We start from the raw sequence: 23,692 nt of genomic DNA, 5'->3' as shown, positions 1-23,692 counted from the left end.
GACAAATTATTCTTCCTACATATTTATTGATGTTGGACTCTGAATGCTTCAGGCATCCATCATGACCTTGAAGACAGTAATTTGCCTTTTAGTCATCAATTGCCAATTATTAGGCATTTGAAGAACAATAAATGGCCGATACTTTTATTTCCTATCATGAAGTCTCCAGAACCTACCTTGAAATTTGTTATTTTTAGATTTGTTCCTAATATGCTGCCTCACTGATCTGAACTATATTACCTTCTTAGTTCACCATTTTTTGGCTAACAATAATCACAAACTATGATTTATTCAGAAACCAAATATTTTGCCCTGCTCAAAGATTTTCTGACCCAAACGTGTTTAGAAATCTATCCATCTGTCTGTTTTCCAACCTTGTTTCCCTTCTAAAAAGTAGGGTCTTGGGGCGCCTGGGTGGTTCAGTCAGTTGGACGTCTGACTTTGGCTCATGTCATGATCTCGCAGTCCGTGAGCTCAAGCCCCTTGTTGGGCTCTGTGCTGACGGCTCAGAGCCTGGAGCCTGTTTCAGATTCTGTGTCTCCCTCTCTCTCTCTACCCCTCCCCCACTCATGCTCTGTCTCTGAGAAATGAATAAACCTTAAAAAAATCAAAATTAAAAAAAATAAAAATAAAAGTAGGGTCTTACAAACTCAATTTTAATTATTGGCAGTGCTCCCTCTACTGCAAAATGATCATCCCAGCTGGCTAGCTTGAAACTCCCCATTCCTAGGAATATCTAAGCGTTTAGGCATCGTGTCTCCAGATTTTTCAGGTGAAAACATCACTGGAAGGATTAATATACAGTAAAACCTTGGTTTGCAAGCATGATTCATTCCAGAAACATGCCTGTAATCCAAAGCACTCGTATATCAAAGCAAATTTCAAGAACGATTGGCTCAGTTGTGATCATGTGACATTCAGCGACACGTACTTCTCGTATTGCAAGACATCACTCATTTTTCCAGTTAAAAGTTACTAGAAATGTTTGCCCATCTTGCAGAACCCTCCCAGAACAAGTTACTCACAATCTAAGGTTCGGTTGTATTTGGACTTACCGTCAGAAAACTTGGGTTCAACTCCAAGCTCTGAATCTTTGTATGCACGTGATTGATGTTCACATCTCCTTCCAATGCTCTATACTTCTACCAGAGAAGGGTGGCAGTAACTGCTTGCTATTGTCCAGTGCTCGTGAATGCCGAAGAACACACATACGGAATTGATTGTAAACCGAAAATCATAAAACGTACTCTCAACATCAATGCATAGTGTTCTTCCCTTAAGAGTTTATTAAGAGTTCATTCCCTTAGAGGGGCTCCCGGATGGCTCAGTTGGTTAAGCATCCAACTTCTGCTCAGGTCATGATCTCACAGTTACTGAGTTCAAGCCCCTCATGGGGCTCTGTGCTGACAGCTCAGAACCTGGAGCCTGCTTCAGATTCTGTGTCTCCCTCGCTCTCTGCCCCTTCCCCCACTTGTGTGCTGTCTCTCTCTCTCTCTCTCTCTCAAAAATAAATAAACTTTTTTAAAAAGAGTTTATTCTCTTAAAGAAGAGAGAACACAGACAATGGGATATAACTCTGGAAAGGTGAGCTAGGGAGCAAAGAGAGAGGGGAAGGTGATCATAGGGGATGCTGGGTAGAAGAATACCCCCCCCTGAAAGGTCACACACACACAAGGGGGCATGAGCAGCAAGGGGCGACGTGAGTGTCCAAAGAACTCCCAAGGAAAGGAAGGCCATGAGAAAAGGAGGTGTGGGCACCACACACAGGTTCTCCTCTTGGGGAGTTTTGCTTCAGCCAGACCCTCTGTCCTTCTGCCTGCTTGACTTCTGTCCGCACGCCAGAATGATCTCTGACTGTACAGCCAGCCCGGCGGTGAGGACCCAGAAAGCCTGGGCTCAGTTTTCTCCTGTGACCCACAACGATGAGGACGGGCTCAGTGAGATGTGCCTGGCATTGTGCCTTGAATGCAGTGACAGCACAGTCTTTGTGGTGGAACAAACAGATGAGGGGAAAAGAAATCAGAAGGCGGGCAGTTCTATCACCGCCCGGGCACCTAGTCCCTGAAGACCCAAAAAGAAAAACTGAAGATAATATTTCCTCTACAGTGGGTGGACACCATAGAGCTCACACACCCTCCCTTTTTCACTCTTCTTTACTTTTTGATGATGATGCGGAAGACAGAAGCACCAAGCTCCCACCAGCCTACTCGTGGGAGAAGAACAGCTACCGTGTGCCAGATAGACCCCGGGTCTGAGCAGATGACTGAACCAGGCTTCTAGAGGAAGGGATAGTATCCTCCTCCTCCCCTATTGACTTCAAGCTCTGCTCCCTTCTGGGCACGTGAGGCATCTCCCCTGTGCTTCCTTGGATGTTACGTTTTGATTTAAAAAACAAACAAACAAACAAAAACTTAGCAGTAGTTGATTTAGCAAATCCCTTCCATCAAAGGCTTACCTGTTTTCTTCAATCACGTATCCTGTAAAGTCAATTGGCCAGATATCCCCTGGCAAATTATAGTAGAAACCTTCACAGTGAGTTAGTTTAAACAATATTTTTTTGTGAGATAAATAAGTCGCAGCGGGAGTGCCAGCAGCAGCGACAACCTGGGGCATCTGCCTGGGCACCGGCCATTCCTAAGGTTTATCTTCAGCTTCTTGTTCTATTATCTTCGCACTCTCAAACAGGCTGTTCTCATTTGTTTTGTAATCTATTATTCGGGTAATTTCTCTTTCCCTCGTGCAATCGCTAAAGACATTTCCCCAGTGCCAAGGACTGATTTCTTTCCTAAATTGCCTTGCTTTGTTTTTATCCCTTCCTGCCTTTCCCCGATCTTCTTCAAATATTTCTCCCACCAAACTCTTCTCACCATTTAATCATCGGCCCCACCCTCGGGCTTCTTGATCCTTCTGTACATTTTCTCCTCTCCAAAGCAACCTGCCGCCTCGAAGAAACCAAATTCCCATGCCGTGGGTATCGGCATTTTTTTTTTCTTGGTGGGGAATAATTTTTCCCCGATTCAATCGGCTGTATATTTTCTCCTATAAGTGAATTCTCATGGCATATGGTATGGATATTATCCCCCCCCCCCTTTCTACAGAACGACTCCAAATACTTTGTGTCATATGTCATTTTTATTTTGGCAGTCCCTGCTGGGACCAGCTTTTCCTGTAATGCAACCAAGTCCCCTCAGAACATTAATCTTGTAGTACCCAGAAATGGAGGCCACGTCCAAGCGTCTCTTCCCGTGTGTACACGGATAGGTGTGGTGCGTGCGGCACAGACTTGACAAACCTCGCTGTCTGTCTTCCTATTTTCACGAGAACCTCCAAGGGGAAACTGAAGTCACCCACCAGCCTGGTGGTCGGGTGGAAAGATGACAGGCTCTAGTCCGGGAAGTGTCCGGGATGCCCGTGGCTTCTTTGTTATGGTGGCATGGCAAAGGAGAGTGGAGGAAAAAATACACATCGATGTGACTTTGTTTCTCCAGCAGCCCTAGGAAATGAGGCCAACTCAAAGCTGTAGCTGCCTTCAAGATTCCTGTTGACACTTCTGTGCTGAAGCAGCCGTGTGGTTGCTAAAACCTCCACCGTTCATAGAATTAATCCAGGCCACCTTCAGCCGTGCACTTTTTCTAATGTATCCTTCTCCGTGGTTTCCGCACAAGATACACAGATTGTTTCCAACTCCAACTTCCTAAAACTCAGACTGTTTTGCATTTTCACTCCAACTCTCCTCAGTCTTCCCAAATGCTGGTCCTTTATTGAGTGAATGGGAATCTTTCTCTTGTGGCTAAGGAGCTCCAACCTGGGCTTTCCTTAGCCAACCACATCTTCAACAAGTTGGGTAAATATCGGTGAATTTCTGATCTTTCCTCTACTTGTCTCACATGTTGACTTTTTCTGTTTCATTAGTTGTAAAGATTCTTCTTTTATTCTCCCTTTCCCCAGGCTTTCTTGTGTCATTTACTTATCCGTGCTCCAGCCCTACAGGCAAACAGGAAGTATTGTCTCTATCGGGTTTATCTTCATATCCGAGGAGGCAAGATATTAACATACAGAATGAAACAAAAAGATGGGAGGCCCAATTCTGTACGTTAATGCCAAATGGTCAATATGATAAGCTCTACCTGTTAACAGAAAGATTTTACTAGAGGACGGTATAGATGCAGTCGGGAAAATGGTATGGAGCATGTGTCTAAAAATATAAACGGGACCACCGAAGCCGTGTTCAGGGTCAGTTACTACACTGATGGTGCCAGTTCAGCAGGGCCTGGGAGTTTATGTGAAGGACCCTTAAGGAAAATATAGTGCAAAAGGCAAATTAGGAGTGCCTACGTGACTCAGTCGGTTGAATGTCTGATTCTTGATATTGTCTGAGGTCATGATCTCATGGTTCGTGAATTCGAGCCCTGCATTGATTGGGCTTCTTGATGAGCATAGAACCTGATTAAGATTCTCTCTCTCTCTCTCTCTCTCTCTCTCTCTCTCTCCTCTCTCTCTCTCTTCTGCCCCTCCCCCACTTGTACTAACTTTCTCTCTAAAATTAAAAAAAAAAAAAAAACTTAAGGCAAACTAAATCCTGATTGTGACAAGCCAATTTGTGTATTTGAGACTTTATTTTGGTAGCATTAGCGATGCTTGGTGAATTTTTGGGGGGAAAATGGCAGAACCAAAGCAGAGTTTGGGATGTAAATCAAAGATCCAAGTGAATTACTTCAGGAGGATGCAGGTGTCTGCTGTGGAAGTCAGGTATAAAGTTATCAGGGACAGATTTGAAGGAATGGCCATGTGAGGAAACCATTGTAATTTCCATTAAATGGTCAAAACCCACCTGTTGATAATCAGTTACTAGAGCGCAATGGCACAGACAATGGCACAGATGTACTGTCTTGATCTTTGCTTTCTGTCTCTTTAACCTTGGAAAGGTTGAAGCTAGAGTTAATATTTATTACATGATTGCACAAACTAGGAACTATGATAAAGACGTTGTACATGTTAACTAGTTTATTCCTCCTAAAAAACAGTTGGAAGGAGAGAAAAGTAAGACCCAGAGAGGTCAACTAACTTCCTCCAGTTATCCCACTAAGTATTCTTCAGAAAATTTAGCTTCAGAGTCTGTGTTCTTAACCCTACAATGCACCACCTCTCAGAGACTGGAAGTCACATGAACTCAGGATTCAAACACGCCAGGTTAACTGATGCCAAGCTCCTCCCTGATGTCATTCTAATATGGTGTTGAAGTTAGTTGACCCCAGGAGCCTCAGCCCATATCTATAAAACAAGAAGATAATAGATCCTATCTTAAAGAGTTATTGTAAGGATGCAATGATCCACCTTAAGCACTTTACAGTGTCTGGCGAGCCTTCTTTCCATACTGATCGTAGGTGTTAATGTTCTGGACAAATCCAGTTCGATACGATTCCTTCCATACCTGCTCTCGCTTCCAGGTGAACTCCTGAATTTCACCTAAACTCTACTCTGATTCTAAGCTGAACAAACCTCTTTCCTGTTGCCAACACAAAGTTTGCAATTTATTATGTGCTTCTGTGTCCATCGCCTCCCACCTCAGGCACTGGGTTAAGAGAGAGGTCCCCCTACGTAAGTCATACACAGGCTTGCACGTGTGGCCCATGAGTGGCCCCACATGTGTCTCAGGCACCCGCAGGGAGAAGGTACAGTTTCCTTCACGTGTATATCCCCATTCTACACTGAAAGACGATCTAGTTTCTTACTCAGGTGACACCATCTTCCCATGTCTTTTAACTATGGGCGTATGTGATCTTTAGCAAGCATTTCATTTGTAAATAATACATAAACGGCCTTATCCTGCTGCTGCTTTATGGCTTTTTTGATGATATTTGGGCAGCATTTTTTATTTTCTTCTCCAGAAATTCCTTTCACAAATAAGTCATAGTTTGCCTGCTCCTAAGGTGGGCACCGTGTGCTGTCATTCGTGGTGTCCCCGACTGCTCAGGTGTCTCTCTCATCTCCATTGGCTTTCCAGTCGAGGCCTTTATGACAAAAATTACTTCAGGGGGGCGCCTGGGTGGCGCAGTCGGTTAAGCGTCCGACTTCAGCCAGGTCACGATCTCGCGGTCCGTGAGTTCGAGCCCCGCGTCAGGCTCTGGGCTGATGGCTTGGAGCCTGGAGCCTGTTTCCGATTCTGTGTCTCCCTCTCTCTCTCTGACCCTCCCCCGTTCATGCTCTGTCTCTCTCTGTCCCAAAAATAAATAAATGTTGAAAAAAGAAATTTTTTTAAATAAAAACCCTTCTTTAAGAATCTGAGTAAGTTGTTCATCCTTTCTATAGCGAATCAAACATGTTCTACTTCTCTTACCAAGTGTGTCTTTTCCTCTCTTAAAAATGTAAAACCTTTGCTCCTTCTGCTGTTTTTTTCAACATTTTATTCTCTTTTCCTGCTCTCTTTCTGAGTTTGAAATGAAGACTTTTCAATTCTGATGCTAGTTTCTTTTCCTTCTCTTGATCTCACCACTGCTGATCTTCTCTTGTTCTCAGACTTTCTGAGGTACACCCTCCCTCCTTCTCTTCCTTAGCAGGGAGATCTACATAATGATGAGAAGACTCCCTCCTATCCCCTCTGTAGTGCCATATGGTAGGCATGCGATAGCCAATGTCTTTCTTCCAATAATCACTTCAGTCAGGGAGGGAACTGCTTTACAGGGAGGGAACAAACTTTACAGATGAGAAAAGTAAGATAGTGAAGAGTTAATTAGTTTTCCTAAGATTAGAAATTACATCAAACGTGGAGCATGATTCTCCCGAGTTTCCGTGAGCTGTTGCTGACCCTGCTACCTCGATTGCGGGTGCAAAAGGGAACAACCCTTCACGGCACCTCTCTGCAATGCCATACTCCACTTTCCCTCAAACAGACATCTGTGATCATGTAATTTTTCAGCGAGAGTCTAAAATTTTCTTTCGGTGTAACAGCTATTAATTTCTGTTTCAAGTAACGTGAGGAGTGCTCAAGGTAAACCCAATGTTGTCAGATCTGTTCTCAGTGACGGTCTATTCTAAGCCTGTTTGTACTATGAACTTGCTGGATGGCCGTAGGAAGTCACTGAACTCTGATAAGTCTCAATTTCCTCCTTCATAAAATAAATGGGCTATATTTTCCCTAAGGTCTCTTCCAGGTCTAACTGTTTTTAATCTATGCTGTAAGATAGAAATAGTCATTGCCAACTTTCTCAGTATTCTAGCTACGTCCCCTGAGATTTCACATGCTGGGAGAATTTTGTTTGCAAAATCCAAGGCATAAAAGTGTATAAGTGAAATATGAAAGGCTTATTAAACAAGCCATACCATTTAAACTGGGGTATGACAAGTGTGGCTTCCACTAATAAAGTGATACAGCCTCCTAATCCAGGGAGAATACAAAGGGAGACTGGCAATACAGACGTCAGGTATGTTCTGTACTATATCAATGCATTTATATGTCACTTCTCAGTTAAAATTACAATTTTTTGACAACCTACATCCTTCTTGCTACAATCAGAGGGAATAATCACACGGGCCTCTCTTTTTCATATGCAGTTTTTGCAGTGCTGTGAGCTCAAACCATGATAATTCTGAGGAGTTCGATGTCACTTCTGGATAGTGGGACAACTTCTTTCTTCAGAAGACAGGAATTTCTAGTGATGAATAAATCAGAATTTTAATCCATATGAGCATGGTGTATGCCTAGATCCACTGAGCTGTTGTCAATGCAGCAAATGAAAGCTGGCCCCAAGATTTAGTTTCTCTAGAAACCTATTAAATACACACACACACACACACACACACACACACACACATATATATATATATATATAAATTTTTTGAGAGAGAGAGAGAGAGTGTATGTGTTCAAGTGGGGGAGAGGATCAGAAGGAGAGAGAGAATCCTAAATTCCATGTTCAGCACAGAGTCCGATGTGGGGCTCAATCCCATGACCCTGGGATCATGACCTAAGCCGAATTCAAGAGTCTTATGCTCAACTGACTGGACCACCCAGGCACCCCTAGAAAACTTTTAGAAAATGAATGACACATTAAAAAACAATACGTTCCATGTATCTTGTGCATCAGTTGTGGTGTTTGCAATGCAAATTATGATCTCTTTGCTCAAGGCAGAGACTGGGATTAGGATTACAGACCATCTGGGTTTCCCCACAACTGACAGGTCTCCTGGGACAAGGGACTTTCTGTGCTGGATGTGGTAAAGTCTTGTGCAAAGCACTATGAATTACTCACCCTACCTGAGTTTCTTTGCCTCCACCAAGTCCCAGGTGCTGCCTCAGATATGAGCAGGAGTCAGACAGGGCTTCCAGAACACGTGGTCTGCATGACTGGTTTCGTCTTCTCTCTCCCTTGTCACCTGCATAATTTTGTGCAAGGTTTTGGGAACTTACCAAACCTCAAATCCTCAACTGAAAATCGGGATAGTAATAAGTGCCCACTTCGCAAGGATGTGAACTTTAGAAACCATGAAGGGTAGAAAGTACCTGACGAATCAGAAATTCTCAGCAAGTGTAAGCTTTTGATATAATCATCATAATTTTTCCCCGGTAAAATATCAGGTAAATGAATATCAATATAGTACACAGTTATAAATGAAACTTGATTTGATATGAGCTTGATATTTGGTTGACTTGAAACAAGATTTTTGTTTCACTTGTATCACGTCTTTGAGCAATATGTCTTTAGAAAGTCAAGTGCATATAGCAAAATAACTAATGTGTGCTCTATTTCATGCCTTAAAAACAAATGTGCAAATAGTAACAGTGCTGATCTACATCAAGTTCAATGTCTCTTAATTGGCTCACCATTCAATACTGAGTCCATTCAAGAAAGGGAAATTCCAATTTAATTGTCAATTTGTAAGCATAATAATTAAAGGAGAATAAAATCAAATCCTATTTAGTCAATGACTAAATCAAGCAACATAGAAACTTCTTTGAAATTTATTTATTTATTTATTTATCTATCTACCTATCTATCTATCTTGAGGTAGGTTCCATGCTAGGCATGGAGCCCAATGCAGGGCTTGAACTCACAACCCTGAGATCAAGGCCTGAGATGAGATCAAGAATCAGATGCTTAACCAAATGAGCCACCCAAGTGCCCTGACGTTCTTTTAAATACAGTTTCCAGGAGATAATTCCTCAGTTCAAATATGAAAGCCATGTGTCATCGGAGACCACGATGGTCCCAATAAGATAACAGAACATATGGTTTGGGCCAGAGATGAGAAAGGCTTTAAACAAAAGACAATCATCTGAAAAGAAAGGGGCAGAAGTGAAGGCACCTGAGAAGTAAAAAATGATCGGATTGAAAACATGACGTGACAGATGAGGCAGAGAACTCTGGGTTAGGGTCAAGGCAACCCCAGGGTTACAAGTTTTGTATTCTACGTATTAAAAAAATACAAAAAATTAAAAAAAAAAAAAAAGAATTCCAAAGCCTCATAAAGAAGCTAATTTGAATTTGAGTCAACTATTAATTATATTAGTATCATTAGTCATATTTTTAATTTCCTATTACACTTCCCATCTGTCTCACCTTTAGAGTAGAATCTGCATACCGTATCACATTGGAAGCTGGTGATCATTAAGGTGGGCTTGTCTTCCTTCTGACTACTTCTGAGGATTGTTTTCCACCATGTTGCCTAATACCTGAACATTAGAGTCAGAAATCAAATTCTGAACATACTGAATAGGTTTATGATTGTTATGCCATTGGATATGACCTGAGCTACTCTGTGCTCTCTCCCTCCCTGGGCCTATAGGACATGGCTTCTCACCATTTGGACATGGCTCCCCATCTAATCGTAACCAGCAAGTCAACTGACACGGAATAATTTATTTCATGTTAGTTACTGTTTACTAGCCTAGGAATAAATAGCTTTTCAGGGATGGTTAAGGTAGTATTTTTTGTAATAAAAAAATACTAAACAAAAAATACTAAATGACATATTCCAACTTTCATAGGACATAAGAGGGGGGGGAAAAAGGAAATCAAGACATTTGGAGGAGAATGATAGTAGAACTTAGTTCATCTAACTCCTGCTCTTAGCCTGTGTTTTTTGCACCAATATTGACAGAGAATAAAGAAGAAAAATTGCATCAATGCTTGGGCATCGATCACCTACTTTGCCATTTGTCAATGCTTTTAAAAGAAGTAAATGCTCCATCCTTGCCAAGCCATTTTGTAGATATTCATTTCATCTTGCTCCTCTATAGATTCAGTTCACATTTTCCCAAACTTCTTCAGTTCCCGTGAACTTCGTTGAGCAATTGCATATTCAAGGACATTCATTAATGCAGAGCAGAGTCACCACCATAAAGGAAACACACACTGCTTAGGACCCGGATGAAGAATGAATACATCACGTCGCGTGAAGCACGTCTATGAGGTAAGTGTGATACATAAACATCTTACATCATATTCAAGCGTCTTGAATGTGGTCATAAATTGATTGCTGATTTGAATATCTGATTTTCTAGCTTCCTGTGTATTCAGGTTTTTGGAATCTAATAATGGTGAATTTATTTTCTAAGCAACGCATTCCTTGAATAAATACAGTTACGTGCTTGTGCCTCCCTTCAGTGTCCTGTAATCCTCCATAAGCCCTGGGCCACCTACAGCAAGAAACCTCCTATCTGACAGCACTGCTTTCAAAAATCCCTAAGGCTTCCCAAACAGTTCCATCTGACCTTTATTTGAAAGCTCACCATCCTCCCGCCTACCCTCCACACTTGGCAACTGATTTGTAACCATCTCCCAAGTGCCTAAGTAAGGCAAGTTACACATGTGCACATACAAAATTATGTGTTCTTTATCAAAAGCTGGCTTGGGAGGGGGGAACTCTGTGGCTGTTATCTGCAGATGTTTTATTTGAACAGATATTATGAATGGATTTTAATTGTGCTTTCAGATATAAGACACCCACCAAGGAATAGCCCTAATAGACCTGTAGAAACTCAATAAAATAAATCGATAGCATATGTCCTTGAAGACCCTTGTGCTTTCTAACATTTTGATCAATACCGACATTTGACCTGCAAGATTTGTCATCTACTGATTTTTCAAAAGAATGTGCTGATAGAAGTGCAACTACATACAAGAAAACATATTAAGGAAGACTTTTTTCCTCAAGGCTCTTGCCAATATTTTTCTGGTACGTCACCGTGTTACCACGTCTCTCTTGCTAATGTAGCTCTTGTGGCAGGAAATTATAATGATTCTTTAGGCCAGACCTTCACCCTCCTCCGAATCTCAAATACCCACATCCTTCAGACACCTACCAGGTCAGGATATTAGCTCACTGCTTGCAAGTGTTTGTATGAGGGGTACACGCCCCACAAGACTAAATGTGAGTTCTCTAGAAAACAGAGCACAGCGAGATAGAGCTGAACTGTGCCTCCAGTCAGGTTCACAGCAGCCCTGAAACCATGGTGAGTGACGGAGAGAGGGATGATCAGGTCTCTCAAAGGCCCTTGGTCCCGGCAGAATCAACCTGATGTTGACACTTCTGTCTTTCCTGACACTGCGATGTTTGTCCGCCTTTCGCTGAAACATACAGACACTTACTTTTATTGTTGTGGGTCACTGCTGATGGAAAAGAACCCTGCAAGTTTACTTTTGAGAAACATCAGAAATGCCAAAAAAACTAACCAAACCAAGAGGCAAGATGACAGGGTAACCTAAAGGCCTAAAGATTGGCAGGGGGGAGATTTTGCTAAAGAAGAAAGAATTGGATGAATTACAATACCGTGGCCCGGCAGTGCCGATAGTCAAACATGACAAATTCAAGACAAAAAACATAATATATTTAAAAAAAAAAGAAAAGAAAAGAAAACAGATGGGAAAGAGAGACAGAGGCAAGAACTGGATTTTGGGGTGGGTGTGAGGCTTGTACACAGGAAAAGAAACTAATATTTACTGAAGGCTTACTAGGTGCTGGGTTTTCACAAGCGGTGAGAGAAACGACCTCAACTCTCTTTCCTGTTGAGGAAACAGAGGTTCAGAAGGTGGCGTAACTGTTCAGGGCCACCCACCTGCTAGCTGCAAGAGGTGGGATTCGCACGCAGACCCGCCTCATTCTAGTGTCCTCGCCGTGTCCACCGTGCCACCTGCTTCCGTCTTGTGTTGTCTTCCCGGCCAGATCTCTGAAATACGATCAAGTTCACCATCTCTTTCTCTTTTCTGCGGTTTTTCAACATTTGCCCTGTTCTACATTCTATGTGGAATATAGAGTAGAAGGCTGAGCAGGCTGTCACAATTTCCCTTCTTGAAACCATGCTACCCCTCTTTCAAGACTCAGTGTCAGGGTGGCTCAGTCGGTTAAGCGTCCAACTCTTGATTTCGGCTCGGGTCATGATCTCACCGTTCGTGGGCTTGAGCCCCGCGGTCAGGCTCTGTGCTGGCAGCTTGGGATTCTCTCTCTCTCTCTCTCTCTCTCTCTCTCTCTCTCTCTCTCCTTCTATCTCTACCCCTCCCTGCCCCCGGCCCCGGCGTGTTCTCTCTATCTCTCTAAAAAATAAATTTTAAAAAATTAAATAAATAAAAATAAAATAAAATACATTTAAAAATATAAATATATATAATATGCATTACATATATAATATAAATAAATAAATAAATAAATAAATAAATAAATAAATAAATTTAAAAAAACAAATAAATAAAATACCTCCAAAAAATAAATAAACTTTAAAAGAAAAAAAAAAAGACTCCACTCTGTTCTCTGGCAGTGGGACAGTGACAAGTATCCAGGGAAAAGAGACACAGGAAACTCTCATAAAAGCAAAGGGTGAGGGGCGCCTGGGTGGCTCAGTCGGTTAAGCGTCCGACTTCAGCTCAGGTCACGATCTCGCAGTCAGTGAGTTCGAGCCCCTCGTCGGGCTCTGGGCTGATGGCTCAGAGCCTGGAGCCTGTTTCAGATTCTGTGTCTCCCTCTCTCTCTGACCCTCCCCCGTTCATGCTCTGTCTCTCTCTCTGTCTCAAAAATAAACGTTAAAAAAAATTAAAAAAAGAATTGAAAAATAAAAGCAACGGGTGCTTGCAAGATTTCTGAGGGAACCATATGTGATACACTTTTTAAGCAAAAGGATAGAGAAAAAGTCCATCAGTGTGGTTATCTCTGAGGAAAGGCAGAAAGGTGTGATCGGTGATGAAAACCCAGCTAGGTCCCGCATCATTTTGTATTATTTTAGGGCTTAAGTGGGGGGGCAGCTGAAAGACATATAATCTATTATTAGCCTTTATAAATAATATATATGTTCATATACTACTTTGTTTTTTCACATGTTACATTAAAAATAAAACGGGTACATCTGTGTGGCTCAGTCAGTTAAGCATCTGACTCTTGATCTAAGCTCGGGTCTCAATCTCATGGATTGTGAGTTTGAGCCTCACGTTGAGCTCTCAGATGACAGCACAGATCCTGCTTGGGATTCTTTCCCTCTCTCCCTGCCCCTTCCTTGCTTGTGCTGTCTCTCTCTCAGAATAAATAAATAAACTTAAAAAGTGAATATTCATTTCCATGGTATCAGCTGACTGATATAATAAAAGTTTCCAGGGGCGCCTGGGTGGCGCAGTCAGTTAAGCGTCCGACTTCAGCCAGGTCACGATCTCGCGGTCCGGGAGTTCGAGCCCCGCGTCGGGCTCTGGGCTGATGGCTCAGAGCCTGGAGCCTGTTTCCAATTCTGTGTCTCCCTCTCTCTCTGCCTCTCCCCCTTTCATGCTCTGTCTCTCTCTGTCCCAAAAACAAATAAACGTTGAAAAAAAAAAAAAGTTTCCAGATAGTAATGCATATAAAATTATTCAAGCGTGCCTGTAATTTATATGCCCATTCTCTTTTTAAAAAGTTGATTATAGGGAAATTAATCTCAAAAATATATACGTGTGTGTGTGTGTATATATATATATGTTTGTGTATATAATATATATGTATGTGTACAGAATCTAATACTAATAAGAATCTTTCATGACTTTGTAAGGTATTAAAACATTAGTTATATACTTACGAATTATATACTTGACTGCCTGCCATATTTTATTTTTAAATATCTATACATAGTGGAAAGAGATTGCTGCAAGATTATGAAATTTTTATAAAATTATATAATTATAATTTAAGTAGTATAAAGTGAAAATGAGGATGCACCAGAGGTAGGTACCACGGGAACAGGGTCAGGAACTGAGAGTCAGGAACCCAGGACGAGGCTGCATCAAGGCGGTGTTAAGCCATTGCTCCAGGTTTCCAGGAGCAAAGGAGCCTGGATTATGGAGAAAAGTGAATGAAAGCCCCGCATCTGCTTTAGGAAATTGGACCTTAACCTGGAATTCACCAACCAAGGACCTCACTCATGATCATGTTAAAACATAAGAAACAAAACAAAGAAACAGGACAGTCAGGCTTCTAGAAACACCCTAATAATGATGACTCACTTTCAGTGAGAGGAACTGGTAAGAAAATTAGCCAATGGTCTTTCACAAATAATATTCCTTCACTTCTTCTTTGTCATTTCATTAGAATTATCTATGTTTTGTGGGGCTCAACAAAACTGAAATTTTAAAACCAGACTTGATGAGTCACAAGCGGTCACATATTATATGATGCCATTTGCATGAAATGTCCATATTGGGAAAATCTATGGAGACAGAAAGTAGATTTGTGGTACCCAGTGCTGGAGAGGTGGGGGTTGACAGGAAATGGAGAACTCTGCATATAGGTACAGGGATTCTTTTCTGAAGTGATCAAAATTTTCTAAAATTGTGGCAATGGCTATACAACTCTTTCAGTTTTCTAGAGGTCATTGAAATACTCACTTTCAAAAGATCATTTGTAGAGTATATGAATTATATCTCAATAAAACTGTTTACAAAAAAAAACTAAACCCAAGAGTTTAAAACCTACTGAAAACCATATAATTCATATTTCACAGCACATAGAAATCATCTGTTAGAGGGATATTTTTAAAGTTGCTTATAGAAGTATATTAACGTATAGGAATTAGGTATACTATCTAATTATTATCCATTTCTATTAGAAAGGGTGCAAAGACAAGGACGGTGATTTAACACATGGATTTTTAAGTGTTTAACTGGCATTCAAGAAAGCCTATGATACACTTTCTTAGCAAAGATTTTAAAGATTGAACACATGTCCGCATCTCCAGAGGGGTTTGGACAGTTCCGTGTGACAGTTAATTTTATGGGTCAAACCAGCTTAGGCTATGGTGCTCAGTGGTTTGGTCAAACCCCAGTCTAAATGCTGGTGTGCAGGTATTTTTTATATGTGTTTAACATTTAAATCAATACACTTTGAATAAAACAGATTACCCTTCATAATGTGGGTGGACCTCAACCAACCAGTTGAAAGCATTAAAGACTCAGGTTCCCAAGATCGCAACAGAAGAGCCTTGCCTGACTTTCCCAGGCTGCTGTCCTGTATTATCAACTCTTCCCTTAATTTCCAGCCTGTCATCTTACCCTACAAATTTAACACTTGGCAGCACCCAAGTGGTTCATATGAACCAGCTCCTTGAAACTATCTATCTACCATCTATTTATATCTATCTATCTATCATCTATCTATCTCTATCTCTGTTTGGAATGTTGACTGTTAACAGCATCAGGAGTTGCCTCTTATTCATTCCTGATGAAACAACATAATAATCAAGTCAAAAAGTGGAAATTCCACTCAGGTATTTACACGTTGAATTTTCAAAGCCTGAACGTAATTGATATTGATCCTGGCCAGGCTAATAATTTTATGGGACAGGTTGAGACCAGACACCACGAAGCCTAGACATGCATACCTTCTGACAGACTCCTTCCTTACCTCACTTACGAGGTAGCATAAGTGTGTGACTTAGCTTGTGTGACTGGCCACCTACACGTTTCTGGTGGCAGTTTCTATGAGGAGAGGACAAGGGAAAAAGAATGGAGTATGGAATGCATCTGGGACATTTATGCACATCATATGGCTTCAATGCACAAAGAGTTATGCCAAAGTGAAGCCAAAATAGTGATTCCCTGGATTCCCCTATATTACTATATGTAAGGTTTGGGAATGTGTAAATAATTAATGTGCAAAGGAGAATATCTAACATAATAATTTCAAAGGGTCAGTCTTCACAGAATTCACATTATTATTTTCATCAGTGAAAAGGGCCTGGGGCCAGGATAAGACTCCTGCTCATGAATTCCCTGCTATTGCTTCACTGCAGTGCTGTAGGGTGGGATTTGTAATCATTAAGAATCGATGACGCCTTTAGGAATAAAGGAGAGTTTATACTTATTAGTGGATCCTGTGCAAGAGTTGTTTCTCAAAGACATGGACATGCCAACAGTAATGAAGCAAAACTTAAAAGAAAAGAAAAAAAAAAGCTTTTAGCAGAAGAACCAAGACATCACTTAGTATTAAGCAAAACAGGGAGAGGATTGGAATGGACAGTTGATTAAGGAGAGAGATTAAGGGGAGCTCAGCTGAAAGTTTCCATTTTTATTGCTATGATTTTGTTTTTGTAAAAGGAAACTGGTGGGATTAAGAATTAGGAAATTATGAGAATAATCATGAATCTAGGTCTCTGGAGCAAAGAGGCATAGATTTTCTTCCTCAGTTAAAATTACAGTCCTATTTTTTAATACTGAGAGGAAGGTGTCTCTTCTCTTATAATAACAAGGCAAGTTTGAGGACAGAGATAATGTAATGATCTCACAGTATGAAGAGGCGAGGCCGTTAATGACTGGATCCAGTCCACCAAAGCAAGAGCCACCCAACGTTCATCCACAAAACTGAGCAGTCCAATGAGCCCCTGCAAAATGAAATTCCAAGTATTCAACCACCAGTCATTCATTATTTTACTGGTTTCATCTAAGATCTTATAGTTTTCCGATCAACATAAATGAATACATAAAGGTGCTATTTACTTGAGTTTAAAATGAAAGCAGAGGGACACCTGGATGGCTCACTCAGCTGAGTGTCTGACTCTCGATTTCGGCTCAGGTCATGATCTCATGGTCTGTGGGATGGAGCCCCGTGTTGGGCTCTGTGCTGAGCGTGGAACATGCTTGGGATTCTCTCTCTCCCTCTCTCTCTGCCATTCTTCCACTTGTGCCCTGTCTTCAAAATAAAATAAACATTTGAAAAATGCAACCAGTTACCCTCAAATGTGATTCCATATATACGAGGACTAATAACAACTAAAATCAAAACACACATGAGGTAAGTGTCCCTGACTCAGCTCCCAAGTCATCAGGTTAACACAGGAACTCTTTTACCACAACTTTTGGGACATGATGACAAAAAGGATGCTCTCATGACCAACAGTCAATCCTTGACAGCTGAGTGTTCACTTAGTAATCAATATGGATTTCTCCATCATTGTACAGTTGGAATCCAGAAATCATGCTTTCTTGGGAGTGATGTCAATTTCTATCCCTTAGCTTTGTATATCTTAAAACAATAAAAAAAGAATTTCTTTCTTCTGTTCAAATTCAGAGACACCTGTAACAGGAAGGAAACACTACTGAAATGGAGAGAGAGAGAAAGGGAGACAGAAGGGGGAGGGAGGCGGGGAGGCAGGGAGAAAAGAGAAAGAAAGAAAGAAAGAAAGAAAGAAAGAAAGAAAGAAAGAAAGAAAGAAAGAAAAGAAGAAAAGAAGAAAAGAAATGAAAAGAGAGGAAGGAAGGAAGAAGGAAGGAAGGAAGGAAGGAAGGAAGGAAGGAAGGAAGGGAGGAAGGGAGGAGGAAGAAAGAGGGAGAAAGGCAGGAGGGAAAGAAGGAAGGGAAACATGCTTCTAGGATAGAAGACACATTCAGAAGCCTGCTTGTAGAAAGCAGCCTGCTCTGAGCCTTTCTGACAGAGAAATGAAGAGCCTCACTGGGCATAGCCTAGAAGGGAGAAGTTTGAACAAAACCAATTACACGTCTTTGCAGAATTAAGTGTTCCAGTTACCCATTGCTGAAAAACAACAATTGACAAGTTAGTAATCAAAGTTACAAAGAAGTAAGGAAGGTGCCCCCGAAATAGGAGAAAGGAGGCAGTGCTTCCTCTGGATTGCGGGTGTGGTCACGTCCCCTCAAACCACTGCATTTGGATGCCAAAGGAGAACATGAAGACGGAGACCATAGGAAGGCCGACCTAACGTGACGACATGACTTCTGCTATTTCATAATGATTGAACGTTGGCTGGGACATTAGAGCAGCTACCTTCATCTTTCAGTTGGACTCCTTCCTTATGTTATTACCTGGCAGTTCAGGGAGCAGAACTTTGTTCCCACATATATACAATATTTAAATTGTACATTTAATTATATGGCTAATTACAGCAGGAAGAATGCAGTTGTAATTATAACATATGTTTCTAATTAATTTTTTTCTGAATAAATAAACAGTAAATGAAGATCCACACTGAAGAAGGGCTTCACCATTGCGCTCACACATTTTGTGTATGTGTGTGTGTTTGATGAATTTGATGGGACACTTGTTCCTTCAGCTCTGTGACTGGGCAGACAGTGAGATCATGACTTAAGGAGTTCTGATGAGCATATTTCAATGTCATCTGCAAATAAACCTTCAATTTATTATGTAGGAAATGAGTTTTAGATTAAAAATTAATTACAAACTTGCCAAGTTAGTGCTTTCACACATCTGTGCCTTTGTGGCAGACAGGAAGAATGTTTATTTAAAAAAGGAATGACCCTACCACCCCATTCAAGATGGATGATTGAAAAAATAAGTGTTGTTTTTTTCCTTCCCCAGCTAAAACTTCCATTCAGCAACAGAAAAAAAAGAAAATTGATTTAAAAAAAAATGAATAGAAAAGTAAATTCATGAGCATGTTGAAAAAACCAAAGAATATTCTACCAGCAGACCAAAAATGTAAATAGTTTTTGAAAGGCATAAAGCAAATGGGAACAAAATGGTAGAGAAATTCAAGTCAACTGAAGAATGTAAGAACTCCATGAAGTTAACAGAGATAATTAAAAAAAAAAAAAGATTTTTACCAGCAAAACTTTGGAATAATTCTCCAAACTGGCATGATGGAGCTACAAGGAGTAGGTTGTATGTAATGAAGTTGAAGTTAATGAAAGGGTGTGACGATGAGCCAATACCATCATCCTATGCCAATGGCCCTAAGTCTTCTCTAAATGGAAAGGCAGATCCAATGTGTGAAGGGCCTCATCTGCCAGGGTGGAAACCACCCTCTCCAGAGCACAAACTATGAGGAAATTCCACTTGGTCATGAGCCCTACAAATCCCCTGAGTAATCACAAGAAAGAAATGTCGGTCATTCAAAACTCCTTTGACTGCCAGGCAAATGTAATTATCGTTCAGACTGAGGAAATACACATGCAATTATTAATTTTGTTTAAATCAGGCTCTCATTTAAAATGTGATCAAAACAGGAAAACAAAACATTGAAAAACTCAGTGTGTAAGAGATCTCAAAATTATACAAGGAATAGAAGAGAGCTTCAACATGATTATAATTAATATCCTCAGAGAGATCCCAAAGAACACATAAGCCACTGAAAAAAGGTGGAAGAAAAGAAAAACTTCAGAGTTCTCGGTAATATAAAATTCAAAGGGCAAAATACAAACTTAATAGATGGACAGAGAGCAACTCAGACAGAGCTGAGGGTCAAACACTGAAGTCAAAGAAGGATCATAGGATAAAGGGATACAGAGTATGAAAGAAAAATAATGAACCATAAGGGAAAGATTTTTTTAATGTATAGCATTTGTTCTCTTCCCAAAGAAGAGAACAAAAAGAGAAGGAATACCTCAAGATAGGAAAAAGAGAAAAATTTCTGAAAGCTAATGAAATGTTCAAGCCTTGCAATGTCCGATGACACAATGTGTAAAAGAGGAATAATTTCAACACACACACACACACACACACACACACACACACACCACATTTAAACACATGCTGAAAAATTATCAAAGCTATAAGGAGAAGGAAAAATACCTTTAAAACTTCCCAACTAGCCAGGGCACTCAGATAAGAAAAAAGAATGAAGCATGCAGCTTGGAAAAAAATAAATAAAATTATATTTGCAGATGACATGACGTTGCATATAGAAAACCCTACTGGGTATACAAAACCACTTTTAGAGCTAAAAAACAAGTTCAGCAATGTTACAATAGTGCAAAATCAATGCACAAAATCAACTGTATTTATACACAATAACAATAAATCTGAAAATAAAATTAAGAAAAAAATCCATTTACAATAGTGTTAAAAATATGTAGGAGTAAATTTAACAAGTGATACATGAGTTGTATACCAAAAACTAAACAAAACTTAACACATGGAAAGACATCCCATATTCATGGATTGGAAAATTTAGTGGTGTTAAGATGGTAATAGACCCCAAACTGATCTGCAGATTCAATGCAATACCTATCAAAATAACACCTGCTTTTTTTGCATAAATCAGCAAGTTGATTCCAAAATTCATATGAAAATTCAATTCGACAATAGCCTAAGCAATCTTGAAATAAGAATAATAAGTTTAGAAGACTCACACACCTTGATTTCAAAACTTAATACAAAATTATGGCAATAAAGACTGTGTGATGCTCACATAAGGATGAATGTGATAAAATCTGGAGTCCAGAAATAAATCCTGACAACAAACAATTAATATAAGTATTGATTATATAAAATAGTAATGATAGTTTGGGGTTTAAATTTTTAGAGATAAAATACACGACAGAAATAATAGTAAATCTTAACCCTCAAATCTGGTCTTTTTAGTCTTCCTGTGGTTGAGGGAGCAGAGGGGCTAGAGAAGAGATTATTACTTAGAAAACATATTTTAGTCTCAAGAGAATTTTTGGTATTTTATGCCTTCCCAGTGATTATTCTCATTTTTTGTCGGTATAAAAATTGGGAAGCTGTCTTCGTGTTGTGTTGGTTTGTTTGGGTTGGTGAGTTTCTTGCTTGCCTTTTGGGAGTCAGCATTCCTTACAAACACACAAGTTTGCTGAGAGTGTGGATCTGAAACACAGCTTCAGTCCTACCGCTATAGTGACTGGCCATGAAGATTCCGACCCCACATTCCCAAGAAGGAAGACACAATGAGGGTGACACAGTTTGCCTTTCTCATGGCTGTCATAGTATTTCAGAGGAAAAAGTCCTAACCTCCTTCCCTTAAGATGGTTTCTTCTGGGTGTGGTGTAAGACTCCACCCTTAACTTGGCAACACAAAAATGTGTCTCCACAGGGGATGAAGAAGGAGCTCCTTTGAATGTCAAGGTCATACAGGGTGCATCCAGCTCCCAGCTGCTCACCAGCGAAGTCCTGGTCTGCTGATCCAGATGAGCATCGTCCTTCTCTTGAACTTTCCTCTTAGCTTTTTGTGACTATTTGTATCTCCCGGTACCTCCTCTTGTGGGTGGAAAGGAAGGACCTGGGTTTGACCCAGGGGAGCAGAGTTCATAGTGCAGCAAAGTTCATAGTGCAGCAAAAGACAATACACCCCAATAATGTGTTTAAACTGTTTTTTAGTCATAAAAAAAAAAACTTCAAAAATCCGAAAAATATTATTTTCCCTGCCCTGAGGGAAAAATTGCATACATGCAAATAACAAATTTTGCACACAGTTTCAAGGCATTTCTAGAATGTCCAGTGTCCATTTATGAACATAGTTGTCAGGAATTCTGGCTTTAACACTCAAAATGAAAAAGAACAAAATTATGAAATTAAAGTGAATAGAAGTACATATTTATAGACACCAACCCACTTAGAAGCTCAACTTTTCAACATATTCCCAGACTCAGCAGTCGGCACATTGGTGCCATGCATAGGTCTCCCTCCACTTAAAAAACTGTCATCAACAATGTCTTTCATTTTTCCAGGTAGCAAACACCCACTGAAGCAAAACAGTGAAAAATGCAGAGGAAGAAGGGAATCTCAGCACATGTGAGATCGTGCACTTGATAAAACTGTTTTCTTAGCCAGGCAAAGTGTGAAATTCTTTTCCTGGTTCTTAGTCTAAGTGATTTGATGAGATCATCATTCAGCGTGTTGCCCAGAGCTGCTCCCTTACTCTGAGCAATACCCCGAAAAGGTTTCCCCCCATCCAACTTCCTCTCCACTGATGGAACAAGAAGATTAAGAGAATTAGGTCTCCCATTGGTCCTTTTTTTTTTTTATTTGGCAAGACAGATAGCCCATACATTGGGAAAAATTTGTGTTCCATTTTTTTAAAATATGGTTTATTTTATTTTTCTACTTTTGATGGGTTCAAGTTCTTTCCTACCCATTTCCATCCCTTTGTAAAAAAGTCTCTGTATCTCAATAATATAAAAGATCATCATTTAAACTTTCTTTACCTCTAACTTGGTTAGAAAATGCCTTCTGTTACCTTAACTCCCTAACAGGGGACATAATAGACTCTAGGATAATGTCCTCTGAAAGATGCATTGTTAATTAAGAAAAAATATTTTTCTCTGATGCTAGATTTTTCAATTCAAGCCTGAAATTGATTCTTTCTGTACTTTTCCACCAAGCTCTCAATTTGGAGAGAAGGGAGGGAAGAAGAGAGGGAAGAAAAAAATAAATCGAAGCAAAATGATTAATTAAGGACCTGCTATGTTTCAACGAATATGTGAGAAAGTGTCATTTTTTGCTCATTTTGTCCTGATGTCAATCCTGATAGAGGATTTGTAATCCAAATGGCCTCCTCCTTGACAATCCTATTAGTAAACTAGTTATCAATGACACTGTTGATCAGGCTCAGTTAGCTTATATCTGTGACTCTGAAACCACAGCTGGAAGTCCCGTCCTAATGCCCCTCCCTCCACCCCCAATGCTCCCAGTGGGTAGCCGCCCAGCATCTGGGTAACTGACAATTCCAGCCCTGTTGAGTCGACCACCTTCTCCACGCCCTCTGAAGATAAAGTCTGAATGTGATTCAGCTGCTCAGGCCCTCTGTCAGAGGGGGCTCCTCACTTGGGATTCTGACTCCTGGATCCAAAGTTGTGACACACTCTGCCTGTGAAGCCACCGTGCCCCTTTTTGAAAATGTAAGAGTCCATTATTAATGATGATGTGAGGACAACAGGCATAAATGAAGACTGGCCCACGTAAACCAGGACCAACAGTGGTCCTGGAGCCATTCTGCTTTCCCACGAAACAAGGTTTGTGAAACCTGCCTTGCTTTCCTTCTTTTTTCTTTGGGTTGAGTTATTATTCATTTTCTAAAGTCAAATATTAAACAGTTTATTTGATGTCCTGTCTTCTATAATTTAAGAATTTAATACTATAAACACATATATGTTTAGATATATAAAGTTTTCATTATTTTTGAGTCTTGCTAGATCATCCTCATGTGTACTTCATTATTGTCAATATCTGACAAAATTATTGTTGATATCTGACACGTGGTTGAGAAACATGACCATTCTCTAATTTTTGGAAAGATGGTTCTAGATATGGACATTACTCCATTTTTAACTATATTGAAGTCAATCGCACAATTAATGAGAGCGTTGTGGTAAAATATTTACCAGGGGTGGTCAATTTTTTCATACCAACTTTTCATTATAACACTATTTTTTAGGCTTATATATTTTGTAGCTAAGACATTAGGTGTTTATAAATTCAGAAATGTTTTAGCTTTTCCAGTGAACTGAATGCTTATACTGACTTTCTTAATCTCTAATACTGG

Source organism: Felis catus, chromosome A1, assembly GCF_018350175.1.
Source record: "Felis catus isolate Fca126 chromosome A1, F.catus_Fca126_mat1.0, whole genome shotgun sequence".
Lineage (NCBI taxonomy): Eukaryota > Metazoa > Chordata > Mammalia > Carnivora > Felidae > Felis > Felis catus.
The sequence above is the reverse complement of the archived record's forward strand: the minus strand, read 5'-3'. Positions refer to the sequence as shown.